Here is a 14,748-nt window from a genome sequence, read left to right as displayed (position 1 = left end):
CTTTGGATGGTGATCCAAGTAGGAAGCAGCCATTCGCCTGCTGTGATATCCTTACAACTAGTCCTAACTTCTCATTGCCTTTGGTTTGATTGGGGGTGTTTTATCTGTTTGTTTGATTGGTTTCTTTGGGTTGGTTTCTTTGTGTTTTTCTCTCTTTTGCTTGGAGTTTCTTTTCCTTTTTTAGAAATGACTGGTGAAGTTGGCACAACCAAACTCCAGAAAACGTAAAGCAGGCTTGACTTTCCAGAAATTGCTTTTGGCTGGCTTTAGCTGCATTCCCCAGGATCACGATCAGCAGTAGATATTTGCAGGTTTTGCTCTGCATCCTCAGCCTGCCCAGATGTTGTTCAGTGTTTCAGCAGTGGAGAAGACGATGGATATTTTGCTAAACCTCCTTTCAAACAACAAAACTTGGGTTAGCACGACAGAAAAGAAGAAAAGAAAATCTTCGCCAGTTAGAACAGAGCCAGAGTCCCACCATTTCCCCCTCCACTTTTCTTTCTTTTCTACATTTAGAGGTAAAGCTTCCATCTCCAAAAGCTTCCATCTCTCACTTCCCGATGTAGCCATTTGCTACCCTTTAGCCTTGACTGCCACGCATCGGACTGCTGTCCGTGTGGGGCTGGGGATGCTCAGCCTGGAAAGAGAAGGGGGCTGGCGAGGCCTCCCTGCAGCTCTAGGAAAGATGGGCACAGAGAGGAGAAGCCTTTCAACTGCAGGAGTGAGCTTGAAGTTGGATCTAATGAAGCTGCTCTTTTCCACTCCGGCTGCTGGGCCACTGGCCCAGGCTGTGCACAGAGGCTGGGGATGCTCCATCCTTGGCAACATCCAAGGCCAGCTGGGAGCGGGGCTCTGAGCAACCTATTCTGGGCGAAGATTGCTCCGCTTGGAGCAAGATGGTCTTTAGGGTCCCTTCCAAGCCCAAGCACCCAGGGATTCCATCATTCATTCTACGGTCTCCGTTGTCCACTTCAGCCTGGGCCTGAACTCCTGGCGGTGATGTCACAGTGCACGCTCCAGCTAGAACTTCCAGCATCCAGCAACGGCCACAACACAACCCTTGGCTCCTTGTGCCAGCACGCTCTTCATTCACCCTGCTCCAAGCCTACCCCTGTCACCTTGTTGCCACCTGCTCCCTGATTCCCCCAGCAGTCCCCAAAGCTCCCCATCGCTTGGATTTTGCTCTCCATCCCTGCAGGATGTCTGCATTTGTTCCAAAAGAGGTATGGTACTATTCCACGGAGGCGGACACCCCGCAGCTGCCTGGCTGGGCTGGAGCTCTGTGGGACAGGGTGGGAAATTTTGCTACCTCTGCAGGCTGGCACAGACGGAGAGGAGGAGACGGACGTCGATACACAGGCTGATAGAGAAGAAGCCATGGAAGTGGACGGAGAGGATACTGGAGAGCAAGAGATGGATGTGGATATGTACGAGACAGAGGAAGAGATGGAGGTGGAAACGAAAGATTCTATTGAAGAGATGGATATTGATCTAAAAGACAAGGAGGAAGACATGGTCTTGGGATGAAGACCGATGCCAGCAGCAGAACAGGCAGGTGCTCCCCACAGGCAGAGTGGGTCCCCTGCTGCCAGCCTGGGGCCGGGCTGGGCACTTCCTGCTCAGGGACACGCTAGCCCATGCACTGCATTCTGCTGGCCATCCCTGGCCTGGCCTGGGCTTGCTGTGGGCCACACAAGCCCTGTTCCAGTGCCTGGGCCACAGCCCCCAGCCAGGCTCCCTTCTGGCAGCAGAGTCCCACTGGGCCAGTGTCCCAGCCCGGCAGCACATGGAACACCCTTCCGTGCCTGACTGCACTGACCGTGCTACTTGTTTTTCCTTCCAGGACTTAGGGACATCACAGACACAGATGCCACCCTGCTGTACATACGTTTTACAGTTGTTGTGTTCAGGATAGAGGTTTTAGAGTTTGTTTAAGTTGTCTGTAAATACGTTTCATAGAGTTTTGTTAGAGCTGTTCTCAGGTAAATAGGTTCTATAGTTTGTTGTTGTTGTTGTTGTTGTTGTTACCAATATTCTTACAGTGTAAATATGTGGTGTAGTTCATTCTTGTTCCTTTTCTTCTACAGATAAACAGTCTTTGATTTTCACACCCCAGTTCTCTTTGCATTTTCTTCGGGCACATTTGCAAAGCTGCGGGTTGTTTCGGGAACAATGTTTGCAGGACTCTAAAAAGAGTATCAAAACCGCTCTGCCACACTCTCAGCTGCTGCTGCTGCCCCAAAAAGCACTGGCTGGCTTTGCTCACACAATCACAGTTGTGGTGGCATTTCTACCACACCACAGGACAGCGATGTTTTCCCTCTTCTCCTGGAAATACCTACAGCACTTGTGGGTAGCAAGGCAAACATGAGCCTCTTTTAGTGGCCCTTGAAATTGGACATGTGAAATGAGGTACACAAAGCCACAGGCCAGCTGAACCTGGCATCTCTGAATGGGTCTTTACATTCTTCCCAGGAAGATGAATGGCAATCACTATTTTGGCAGGGAGGAAAGTGCATCAGCTAGCAATTTGCTGTAGAAAATGTGCTTTCTGCTCCTCTCACAGCCAAAACTCCTACCCATTTCTTGGAAGTCCTTCTTAGATAAGGACCGTGTTCAACTGAGTGACAGTGAAGCCAAATGGCAATGCCGCAATCAATTGTCCTGTACACAATCGCCTTCATCCACGTGGAAGGTTACTCACGGGCACACAAGAGGACGGAAGAAACCCAAATGCATCGTTGGACATAATAAAGTCAGACGTGTGGAGGGATGAAGAAATCTTGCAGAGATATGGAAAGCTGCCCTGAAAACCCAGTTCGGGGAGAGCCTGAGCTCTTTTGTGCTTCTAGGCCTGAAGATGCTCAGCACCTTTCCCAGATGCTCAGTAGGCAGTAGGATTGTGCCTGAATCTGGCTCTGGAAATGCCAGTGCCTCAACTGAGAGCTGTGGCAATGATTTCCATTGCATGGAGAGGGGCCACAGTCCTGCAAGAGTCTTTCAGCAGAGCAAACAGCAGCCTGGAGGGTGGGCCATCTGGACCACTGCATGCTCATCCTTCACCACAATGCAGAGCTGCCATGGATCACTTTTTCCATTTCTCCTGTTGGATATGTTTTGGAGAAGTTGTTCTAGGTGGCTTTGGATGGTGATCCAAGTAGGAAGCAGCCATTCGCCTGCTGTGATATCCTTACAACTAGTCCTAACTTCTCATTGCCTTTGGTTTGATTGGGGGTGTTTTATCTGTTTGTTTGATTGGTTTCTTTGGGTTGGTTTCTTTGTGTTTTTCTCTCTTTTGCTTGGAGTTTCTTTTCCTTTTTTAGAAATGACTGGTGAAGTTGGCACAACCAAACTCCAGAAAACGTAAAGCAGGCTTGACTTTCCAGAAATTGCTTTTGGCTGGCTTTAGCTGCATTCCCCAGGATCACGATCAGCAGTAGATATTTGCAGGTTTTGCTCTGCATCCTCAGCCTGCCCAGATGTTGTTCAGTGTTTCAGCAGTGGAGAAGACGATGGATATTTTGCTAAACCTCCTTTCAAACAACAAAACTTGGGTTAGCACGACAGAAAAGAAGAAAAGAAAATCTTCGCCAGTTAGAACAGAGCCAGAGTCCCACCATTTCCCCCTCCACTTTTCTTTCTTTTCTACATTTAGAGGTAAAGCTTCCATCTCCAAAAGCTTCCATCTCTCACTTCCCGATGTAGCCATTTGCTACCCTTTAGCCTTGACTGCCACGCATCGGACTGCTGTCCGTGTGGGGCTGGGGATGCTCAGCCTGGAAAGAGAAGGGGGCTGGCGAGGCCTCCCTGCAGCTCTAGGAAAGATGGGCACAGAGAGGAGAAGCCTTTCAACTGCAGGAGTGAGCTTGAAGTTGGATCTAATGAAGCTGCTCTTTTCCACTCCGGCTGCTGGGCCACTGGCCCAGGCTGTGCACAGAGGCTGGGGATGCTCCATCCTTGGCAACATCCAAGGCCAGCTGGGAGCGGGGCTCTGAGCAACCTATTCTAGGGGAAGATTGCTCCGCTTGGAGCAAGATGGTCTTTAGGGTCCCTTCCAAGCCCAAGCACCCAGGGATTCCATCATTCATTCTACGGTCTCCGTTGTCCACTTCAGCCTGGGCCTGAACTCCTGGCGGTGATGTCACAGTGCACGCTCCAGCTAGAACTTCCAGCATCCAGCAACGGCCACAACACAACCCTTGGCTCCTTGTGCCAGCACGCTCTTCATTCACCCTGCTCCAAGCCTACCCCTGTCACCTTGTTGCCACCTGCTCCCTGATTCCCACAGCAGTCCCCAAAGCTCCCCATCGCTTGGATTTTGCTCTCCATCCCTGCAGGATGTCTGCATTTGTTCCAAAAGAGGTATGGTACTATTCCACGGAGGCGGACACCCCGCAGCTGCCTGGCTGGGCTGGAGCTCTGTGGGACAGGGTGGGAAATTTTGCTACCTCTGCAGGCTGGCACAGACGGAGAGGAGGAGACGGACGTCGATACACAGACTGATAGAGAAGAAGCCATGGAAGTGGACGGAGAGGATACTGGAGAGCAAGAGATGGATGTGGATATGTACGAGACAGAGGAAGAGATGGAGGTGGAAACGAAAGATTCTATTGAAGAGATGGATATTGATCTAAAAGACAAGGAGGAAGACATGGTCTTGGGATGAAGACCGATGCCAGCAGCAGAACAGGCAGGTGCTCCCCCCACAGGCAGAGTGGGTCCCCTGCTGCCAGCCTGGGGCCGGGCTGGGCACTTCCTGCTCAGGGACACGCTAGCCCATGCACTGCATTCTGCTGGCCATCCCTGGCCTGGCCTGGGCTTGCTGTGGGCCACACAAGCCCTGTTCCAGTGCCTGGGCCACAGCCCCCAGCCAGGCTCCCTTCTGGCAGCAGAGTCCCACTGGGCCAGTGTCCCAGCCCGGCAGCACATGGAACACCCTTCCGTGCCTGACTGCACTGACCGTGCTACTTGTTTTTCCTTCCAGGACTTAGGGACATCACAGACACAGATGCCACCCTGCTGTACATACGTTTTACAGTTGTTGTGTTCAGGATAGAGGTTTTAGAGTTTGTTTAAGTTGTCTGTAAATACGTTTCATAGAGTTTTGTTAGAGCTGTTCTCAGGTAAATAGGTTCTATAGTTTGTTGTTGTTGTTGTTGTTGTTGTTACCAATATTCTTACAGTGTAAATATGTGGTGTAGTTCATTCTTGTTCCTTTTCTTCTACAGATAAACAGTCTTTGATTTTCACACCCCAGTTCTCTTTGCATTTTCTTCGGGCACATTTGCAAAGCTGCGGGTTGTTTCGGGAACAATGTTTGCAGGACTCTAAAAAGAGTATCAAAACCGCTCTGCCACACTCTCAGCTGCTGCTGCTGCCCCAAAAAGCACTGGCTGGCTTTGCTCACACAATCACAGTTGTGGTGGCATTTCTACCACACCACAGGACAGCGATGTTTTCCCTCTTCTCCTGGAAATACCTACAGCACTTGTGGGTAGCAAGGCAAACATGAGCCTCTTTTAGTGGCCCTTGAAATTGGACATGTGAAATGAGGTACACAAAGCCACAGGCCAGCTGAACCTGGCATCTCTGAATGGGTCTTTACATTCTTCCCAGGAAGATGAATGGCAATCACTATTTTGGCAGGGAGGAAAGTGCATCAGCTAGCAATTTGCTGTAGAAAATGTGCTTTCTGCTCCTCTCACAGCCAAAACTCCTACCCATTTCTTGGAAGTCCTTCTTAGATAAGGACCGTGTTCAACTGAGTGACAGTGAAGCCAAATGGCAATGCCGCAATCAATTGTCCTGTACACAATCTCCTTCATCCACGTGGAAGGTTACTCACGGGCACACAAGAGGACGGAAGAAACCCAAATGCATCGTTGGACATAATAAAGTCAGACGTGTGGAGGGATGAAGAAATCTTGCAGAGATATGGAAAGCTGCCCTGAAAACCCAGTTCGGGGAGAGCCTGAGCTCTTTTGTGCTTCTAGGCCTGAAGATGCTCAGCACCTTTCCCAGATGCTCAGTAGGCAGTAGGATTGTGCCTGAATCTGGCTCTGGAAATGCCAGTGCCTCAACTGAGAGCTGTGGCAATGATTTCCATTGCATGGAGAGGGGCCACAGTCCTGCAAGAGTCTTTCAGCAGAGCAAACAGCAGCCTGGAGGGTGGGCCATCTGGACCACTGCATGCTCATCCTTCACCACAATGCAGAGCTGCCATGGATCACTTTTTCCATTTCTCCTGTTGGATATGTTTTGGAGAAGTTGTTCTAGGTGGCTTTGGATGGTGATCCAAGTAGGAAGCAGCCATTCGCCTGCTGTGATATCCTTACAACTAGTCCTAACTTCTCATTGCCTTTGGTTTGATTGGGGGTGTTTTATCTGTTTGTTTGATTGGTTTCTTTGGGTTGGTTTCTTTGTGTTTTTCTCTCTTTTGCTTGGAGTTTCTTTTCCTTTTTTAGAAATGACTGGTGAAGTTGGCACAACCAAACTCCAGAAAACGTAAAGCAGGCTTGACTTTCCAGAAATTGCTTTTGGCTGGCTTTAGCTGCATTCCCCAGGATCACGATCAGCAGTAGATATTTGCAGGTTTTGCTCTGCATCCTCAGCCTGCCCAGATGTTGTTCAGTGTTTCAGCAGTGGAGAAGACGATGGATATTTTGCTAAACCTCCTTTCAAACAACAAAACTTGGGTTAGCACGACAGAAAAGAAGAAAAGAAAATCTTCGCCAGTTAGAACAGAGCCAGAGTCCCACCATTTCCCCCTCCACTTTTCTTTCTTTTCTACATTTAGAGGTAAAGCTTCCATCTCCAAAAGCTTCCATCTCTCACTTCCCGATGTAGCCATTTGCTACCCTTTAGCCTTGACTGCCACGCATCGGACTGCTGTCCGTGTGGGGCTGGGGATGCTCAGCCTGGAAAGAGAAGGGGGCTGGCGAGGCCTCCCTGCAGCTCTAGGAAAGATGGGCACAGAGAGGAGAAGCCTTTCAACTGCAGGAGTGAGCTTGAAGTTGGATCTAATGAAGCTGCTCTTTTCCACTCCGGCTGCTGGGCCACTGGCCCAGGCTGTGCACAGAGGCTGGGGATGCTCCATCCTTGGCAACATCCAAGGCCAGCTGGGAGCGGGGCTCTGAGCAACCTATTCTAGGGGAAGATTGCTCCGCTTGGAGCAAGATGGTCTTTAGGGTCCCTTCCAAGCCCAAGCACCCAGGGATTCCATCATTCATTCTACGGTCTCCGTTGTCCACTTCAGCCTGGGCCTGAACTCCTGGCGGTGATGTCACAGTGCACGCTCCAGCTAGAACTTCCAGCATCCAGCAACGGCCACAACACAACCCTTGGCTCCTTGTGCCAGCACGCTCTTCATTCACCCTGCTCCAAGCCTACCCCTGTCACCTTGTTGCCACCTGCTCCCTGATTCCCCCAGCAGTCCCCAAAGCTCCCCATCGCTTGGATTTTGCTCTCCATCCCTGCAGGATGTCTGCATTTGTTCCAAAAGAGGTATGGTACTATTCCACGGAGGCGGACACCCCGCAGCTGCCTGGCTGGGCTGGAGCTCTGTGGGACAGGGTGGGAAATTTTGCTACCTCTGCAGGCTGGCACAGACGGAGAGGAGGAGACGGACGTCGATACACAGACTGATAGAGAAGAAGCCATGGAAGTGGACGGAGAGGATACTGGAGAGCAAGAGATGGATGTGGATATGTACGAGACAGAGGAAGAGATGGAGGTGGAAACGAAAGATTCTATTGAAGAGATGGATATTGATCTAAAAGACAAGGAGGAAGACATGGTCTTGGGATGAAGACCGATGCCAGCAGCAGAACAGGCAGGTGCTCCCCCCACAGGCAGAGTGGGTCCCCTGCTGCCAGCCTGGGGCCGGGCTGGGCACTTCCTGCTCAGGGACACGCTAGCCCATGCACTGCATTCTGCTGGCCATCCCTGGCCTGGCCTGGGCTTGCTGTGGGCCACACAAGCCCTGTTCCAGTGCCTGGGCCACAGCCCCCAGCCAGGCTCCCTTCTGGCAGCAGAGTCCCACTGGGCCAGTGTCCCAGCCCGGCAGCACATGGAACACCCTTCCGTGCCTGACTGCACTGACCGTGCTACTTGTTTTTCCTTCCAGGACTTAGGGACATCACAGACACAGATGCCACCCTGCTGTACATACGTTTTACAGTTGTTGTGTTCAGGATAGAGGTTTTAGAGTTTGTTTAAGTTGTCTGTAAATACGTTTCATAGAGTTTTGTTAGAGCTGTTCTCAGGTAAATAGGTTCTATAGTTTGTTGTTGTTGTTGTTGTTGTTGTTACCAATATTCTTACAGTGTAAATATGTGGTGTAGTTCATTCTTGTTCCTTTTCTTCTACAGATAAACAGTCTTTGATTTTCACACCCCAGTTCTCTTTGCATTTTCTTCGGGCACATTTGCAAAGCTGCGGGTTGTTTCGGGAACAATGTTTGCAGGACTCTAAAAAGAGTATCAAAACCGCTCTGCCACACTCTCAGCTGCTGCTGCTGCCCCAAAAAGCACTGGCTGGCTTTGCTCACACAATCACAGTTGTGGTGGCATTTCTACCACACCACAGGACAGCGATGTTTTCCCTCTTCTCCTGGAAATACCTACAGCACTTGTGGGTAGCAAGGCAAACATGAGCCTCTTTTAGTGGCCCTTGAAATTGGACATGTGAAATGAGGTACACAAAGCCACAGGCCAGCTGAACCTGGCATCTCTGAATGGGTCTTTACATTCTTCCCAGGAAGATGAATGGCAATCACTATTTTGGCAGGGAGGAAAGTGCATCAGCTAGCAATTTGCTGTAGAAAATGTGCTTTCTGCTCCTCTCACAGCCAAAACTCCTACCCATTTCTTGGAAGTCCTTCTTAGATAAGGACCGTGTTCAACTGAGTGACAGTGAAGCCAAATGGCAATGCCGCAATCAATTGTCCTGTACACAATCGCCTTCATCCACGTGGAAGGTTACTCACGGGCACACAAGAGGACGGAAGAAACCCAAATGCATCGTTGGACATAATAAAGTCAGACGTGTGGAGGGATGAAGAAATCTTGCAGAGATATGGAAAGCTGCCCTGAAAACCCAGTTCGGGGAGAGCCTGAGCTCTTTTGTGCTTCTAGGCCTGAAGATGCTCAGCACCTTTCCCAGATGCTCAGTAGGCAGTAGGATTGTGCCTGAATCTGGCTCTGGAAATGCCAGTGCCTCAACTGAGAGCTGTGGCAATGATTTCCATTGCATGGAGAGGGGCCACAGTCCTGCAAGAGTCTTTCAGCAGAGCAAACAGCAGCCTGGAGGGTGGGCCATCTGGACCACTGCATGCTCATCCTTCACCACAATGCAGAGCTGCCATGGATCACTTTTTCCATTTCTCCTGTTGGATATGTTTTGGAGAAGTTGTTCTAGGTGGCTTTGGATGGTGATCCAAGTAGGAAGCAGCCATTCGCCTGCTGTGATATCCTTACAACTAGTCCTAACTTCTCATTGCCTTTGGTTTGATTGGGGGTGTTTTATCTGTTTGTTTGATTGGTTTCTTTGGGTTGGTTTCTTTGTGTTTTTCTCTCTTTTGCTTGGAGTTTCTTTTCCTTTTTTAGAAATGACTGGTGAAGTTGGCACAACCAAACTCCAGAAAACGTAAAGCAGGCTTGACTTTCCAGAAATTGCTTTTGGCTGGCTTTAGCTGCATTCCCCAGGATCACGATCAGCAGTAGATATTTGCAGGTTTTGCTCTGCATCCTCAGCCTGCCCAGATGTTGTTCAGTGTTTCAGCAGTGGAGAAGACGATGGATATTTTGCTAAACCTCCTTTCAAACAACAAAACTTGGGTTAGCACGACAGAAAAGAAGAAAAGAAAATCTTCGCCAGTTAGAACAGAGCCAGAGTCCCACCATTTCCCCCTCCACTTTTCTTTCTTTTCTACATTTAGAGGTAAAGCTTCCATCTCCAAAAGCTTCCATCTCTCACTTCCCGATGTAGCCATTTGCTACCCTTTAGCCTTGACTGCCACGCATCGGACTGCTGTCCGTGTGGGGCTGGGGATGCTCAGCCTGGAAAGAGAAGGGGGCTGGCGAGGCCTCCCTGCAGCTCTAGGAAAGATGGGCACAGAGAGGAGAAGCCTTTCAACTGCAGGAGTGAGCTTGAAGTTGGATCTAATGAAGCTGCTCTTTTCCACTCAGGCTGCTGGGCCACTGGCCCAGGCTGTGTACAGAGGCTGGGGATGCTCCATCCTTGGCAACATCCAAGGCCAGCTGGGAGCGGGGCTCTGAGCAACCTATTCTAGGGGAAGATTGCTCCGCTTGGAACAAGATGGTCTTTAGGGTCCCTTCCAAGCCCAAGCACCCAGGGATTCCATCATTCATTCTACGGTCTCCGTTGTCCACTTCAGCCTGGGCCTGAACTCCTGGCGGTGATGTCACAGTGCACGCTCCAGCTAGAACTTCCAGCATCCAGCAACGGCCACAACACAACCCTTGGCTCCTTGTGCCAGCACGCTCTTCATTCACCCTGCTCCAAGCCTACCCCTGTCACCTTGTTGCCACCTGCTCCCTGATTCCCCCAGCAGTCCCCAAAGCTCCCCATCGCTTGGATTTTGCTCTCCATCCCTGCAGGATGTCTGCATTTGTTCCAAAAGAGGTATGGTACTATTCCACGGAGGCGGACACCCCGCAGCTGCCTGGCTGGGCTGGAGCTCTGTGGGACAGGGTGGGAAATTTTGCTACCTCTGCAGGCTGGCACATACGGAGAGGAGGAGACGGACGTCGATACACAGACTGATAGAGAAGAAGCCATGGAAGTGGACGGAGAGGATACTGGAGAGCAAGAGATGGATGTGGATATGTACGAGACAGAGGAAGAGATGGAGGTGGAAACGAAAGATTCTATTGAAGAGATGGATATTGATCTAAAAGACAAGGAGGAAGACATGGTCTTGGGATGAAGACCGATGCCAGCAGCAGAACAGGCAGGTGCTCCCCACAGGCAGAGTGGGTCCCCTGCTGCCAGCCTGGGGCCGGGCTGGGCACTTCCTGCTCAGGGACACGCTAGCCCATGCACTGCATTCTGCTGGCCATCCCTGGCCTGGCCTGGGCTTGCTGTGGGCCACACAAGCCCTGTTCCAGTGCCTGGGCCACAGCCCCCAGCCAGGCTCCCTTCTGGCAGCAGAGTCCCACTGGGCCAGTGTCCCAGCCCGGCAGCACATGGAACACCCTTCCGTGCCTGACTGCACTGACCGTGCTACTTGTTTTTCCTTCCAGGACTTAGGGACATCACAGACACAGATGCCACCCTGCTGTACATACGTTTTACAGTTGTTGTGTTCAGGATAGAGGTTTTAGAGTTTGTTTAAGTTGTCTGTAAATACGTTTCATAGAGTTTTGTTAGAGCTGTTCTCAGGTAAATAGGTTCTATAGTTTGTTGTTGTTGTTGTTGTTGTTGTTACCAATATTCTTACAGTGTAAATATGTGGTGTAGTTCATTCTTGTTCCTTTTCTTCTACAGATAAACAGTCTTTGATTTTCACACCCCAGTTCTCTTTGCATTTTCTTCGGGCACATTTGCAAAGCTGCGGGTTGTTTCGGGAACAATGTTTGCAGGACTCTAAAAAGAGTATCAAAACCGCTCTGCCACACTCTCAGCTGCTGCTGCTGCCCCAAAAAGCACTGGCTGGCTTTGCTCACACAATCACAGTTGTGGTGGCATTTCTACCACACCACAGGACAGCGATGTTTTCCCTCTTCTCCTGGAAATACCTACAGCACTTGTGGGTAGCAAGGCAAACATGAGCCTCTTTTAGTGGCCCTTGAAATTGGACATGTGAAATGAGGTACACAAAGCCACAGGCCAGCTGAACCTGGCATCTCTGAATGGGTCTTTACATTCTTCCCAGGAAGATGAATGGCAATCACTATTTTGGCAGGGAGGAAAGTGCATCAGCTAGCAATTTGCTGTAGAAAATGTGCTTTCTGCTCCTCTCACAGCCAAAACTCCTACCCATTTCTTGGAAGTCCTTCTTAGATAAGGACCGTGTTCAACTGAGTGACAGTGAAGCCAAATGGCAATGCCGCAATCAATTGTCCTGTACACAATCGCCTTCATCCACGTGGAAGGTTACTCACGGGCACACAAGAGGACGGAAGAAACCCAAATGCATCGTTGGACATAATAAAGTCAGACGTGTGGAGGGATGAAGAAATCTTGCAGAGATATGGAAAGCTGCCCTGAAAACCCAGTTCGGGGAGAGCCTGAGCTCTTTTGTGCTTCTAGGCCTGAAGATGCTCAGCACCTTTCCCAGATGCTCAGTAGGCAGTAGGATTATGCCTGAATCTGGCTCTGGAAATGCCAGTGCCTCAACTGAGAGCTGTGGCAATGATTTCCATTGCATGGAGAGGGGCCACAGTCCTGCAAGAGTCTTTCAGCAGAGCAAACAGCAGCCTGGAGGGTGGGCCATCTGGACCACTGCATGCTCATCCTTCACCACAATGCAGAGCTGCCATGGATCACTTTTTCCATTTCTCCTGTTGGATATGTTTTGGAGAAGTTGTTCTAGGTGGCTTTGGATGGTGATCCAAGTAGGAAGCAGCCATTCGCCTGCTGTGATATCCTTACAACTAGTCCTAACTTCTCATTGCCTTTGGTTTGATTGGGGGTGTTTTATCTGTTTGTTTGATTGGTTTCTTTGGGTTGGTTTCTTTGTGTTTTTCTCTCTTTTGCTTGGAGTTTCTTTTCCTTTTTTAGAAATGACTGGTGAAGTTGGCACAACCAAACTCCAGAAAACGTAAAGCAGGCTTGACTTTCCAGAAATTGCTTTTGGCTGGCTTTAGCTGCATTCCCCAGGATCACGATCAGCAGTAGATATTTGCAGGTTTTGCTCTGCATCCTCAGCCTGCCCAGATGTTGTTCAGTGTTTCAGCAGTGGAGAAGACGATGGATATTTTGCTAAACCTCCTTTCAAACAACAAAACTTGGGTTAGCACGACAGAAAAGAAGAAAAGAAAATCTTCGCCAGTTAGAACAGAGGCAGAGTCCCACCATTTCCCCCTCCACTTTTCTTTCTTTTCTACATTTAGAGGTAAAGCTTCCATCTCCAAAAGCTTCCATCTCTCACTTCCCGATGTAGCCATTTGCTACCCTTTAGCCTTGACTGCCACGCATCGGACTGCTGTCCGTGTGGGGCTGGGGATGCTCAGCCTGGAAAGAGAAGGGGGCTGGCGAGGCCTCCCTGCAGCTCTAGGAAAGATGGGCACAGAGAGGAGAAGCCTTTCAACTGCAGGAGTGAGCTTGAAGTTGGATCTAATGAAGCTGCTCTTTTCCACTCCGGCTGCTGGGCCACTGGCCCAGGCTGTGCACAGAGGCTGGGGATGCTCCATCCTTGGCAACATCCAAGGCCAGCTGGGAGCGGGGCTCTGAGCAACCTATTCTAGGGGAAGATTGCTCCGCTTGGAGCAAGATGGTCTTTAGGGTCCCTTCCAAGCCCAAGCACCCAGGGATTCCATCATTCATTCTACGGTCTCCGTTGTCCACTTCAGCCTGGGCCTGAACTCCTGGCGGTGATGTCACAGTGCACGCTCCAGCTAGAACTTCCAGCATCCAGCAACGGCCACAACACAACCCTTGGCTCCTTGTGCCAGCACGCTCTTCATTCACCCTGCTCCAAGCCTACCCCTGTCACCTTGTTGCCACCTGCTCCCTGATTCCCCCAGCAGTCCCCAAAGCTCCCCATCGCTTGGATTTTGCTCTCCATCCCTGCAGGATGTCTGCATTTGTTCCAAAAGAGGTATGGTACTATTCCACGGAGGCGGACACCCCGCAGCTGCCTGGCTGGGCTGGAGCTCTGTGGGACAGGGTGGGAAATTTTGCTACCTCTGCAGGCTGGCACAGACGGAGAGGAGGAGACGGACGTCGATACACAGACTGATAGAGAAGAAGCCATGGAAGTGGACGGAGAGGATACTGGAGAGCAAGAGATGGATGTGGATATGTACGAGACAGAGGAAGAGATGGAGGTGGAAACGAAAGATTCTATTGAAGAGATGGATATTGATCTAAAAGACAAGGAGGAAGACATGGTCTTGGGATGAAGACCGATGCCAGCAGCAGAACAGGCAGGTGCTCCCCCCACAGGCAGAGTGGGTCCCCTGCTGCCAGCCTGGGGCCGGGCTGGGCACTTCCTGCTCAGGGACACGCTAGCCCATGCACTGCATTCTGCTGGCCATCCCTGGCCTGGCCTGGGCTTGCTGTGGGCCACACAAGCCCTGTTCCAGTGCCTGGGCCACAGCCCCCAGCCAGGCTCCCTTCTGGCAGCAGAGTCCCACTGGGCCAGTGTCCCAGCCCGGCAGCACATGGAACACCCTTCCGTGCCTGACTGCACTGACGGTGCTACTTGTTTTTCCTTCCAGGACTTAGGGACATCACAGACACAGATGCCACCCTGCTGTACATACGTTTTACAGTTGTTGTGTTCAGGATAGAGGTTTTAGAGTTTGTTTAAGTTGTCTGTAAATACGTTTCATAGAGTTTTGTTAGAGCTGTTCTCAGGTAAATAGGTTCTATAGTTTGTTGTTGTTGTTGTTGTTGTTGTTACCAATATTCTTACAGTGTAAATATGTGGTGTAGTTCATTCTTGTTCCTTTTCTTCTACAGATAAACAGTCTTTGATTTTCACACCCCAGTTCTCTTTGCATTTTCTTCGGGCACATTTGCAAAGCTGCGGGTTGTTTCGGGAACAATGTTTGCAGGACT

General features: G+C 50.4%; 1 long non-coding RNA gene across 1 annotated transcript; it reads left to right on the top strand.

Moving 5' to 3' along the window:
* The first annotated feature begins 558 nt into the window (after positions 1-558).
* LOC147649984 (uncharacterized) lies at positions 559-14,672 on the top strand. The gene is made up of 11 exons (XR_015277260.1): positions 559-1,223; positions 1,318-1,551; positions 1,844-4,362; positions 4,457-4,690; positions 4,985-7,503; positions 7,598-7,831; positions 8,126-10,644; positions 10,739-10,972; positions 11,265-13,783; positions 13,878-14,111; positions 14,406-14,672. It is a non-coding gene; the product is annotated as an uncharacterized LOC147649984 (long non-coding RNA).
* Positions 14,673-14,748: the final 76 nt, after the last annotated feature.

This window comes from Cyanistes caeruleus, chromosome 17 (assembly GCF_971803275.1).
Source record: "Cyanistes caeruleus chromosome 17, bCyaCae1.hap1.1, whole genome shotgun sequence".
In the NCBI taxonomy this organism is placed as follows: Eukaryota; Metazoa; Chordata; class Aves; order Passeriformes; family Paridae; genus Cyanistes; species Cyanistes caeruleus.
This window is presented reverse-complemented; position numbering and strand designations above follow the sequence as displayed.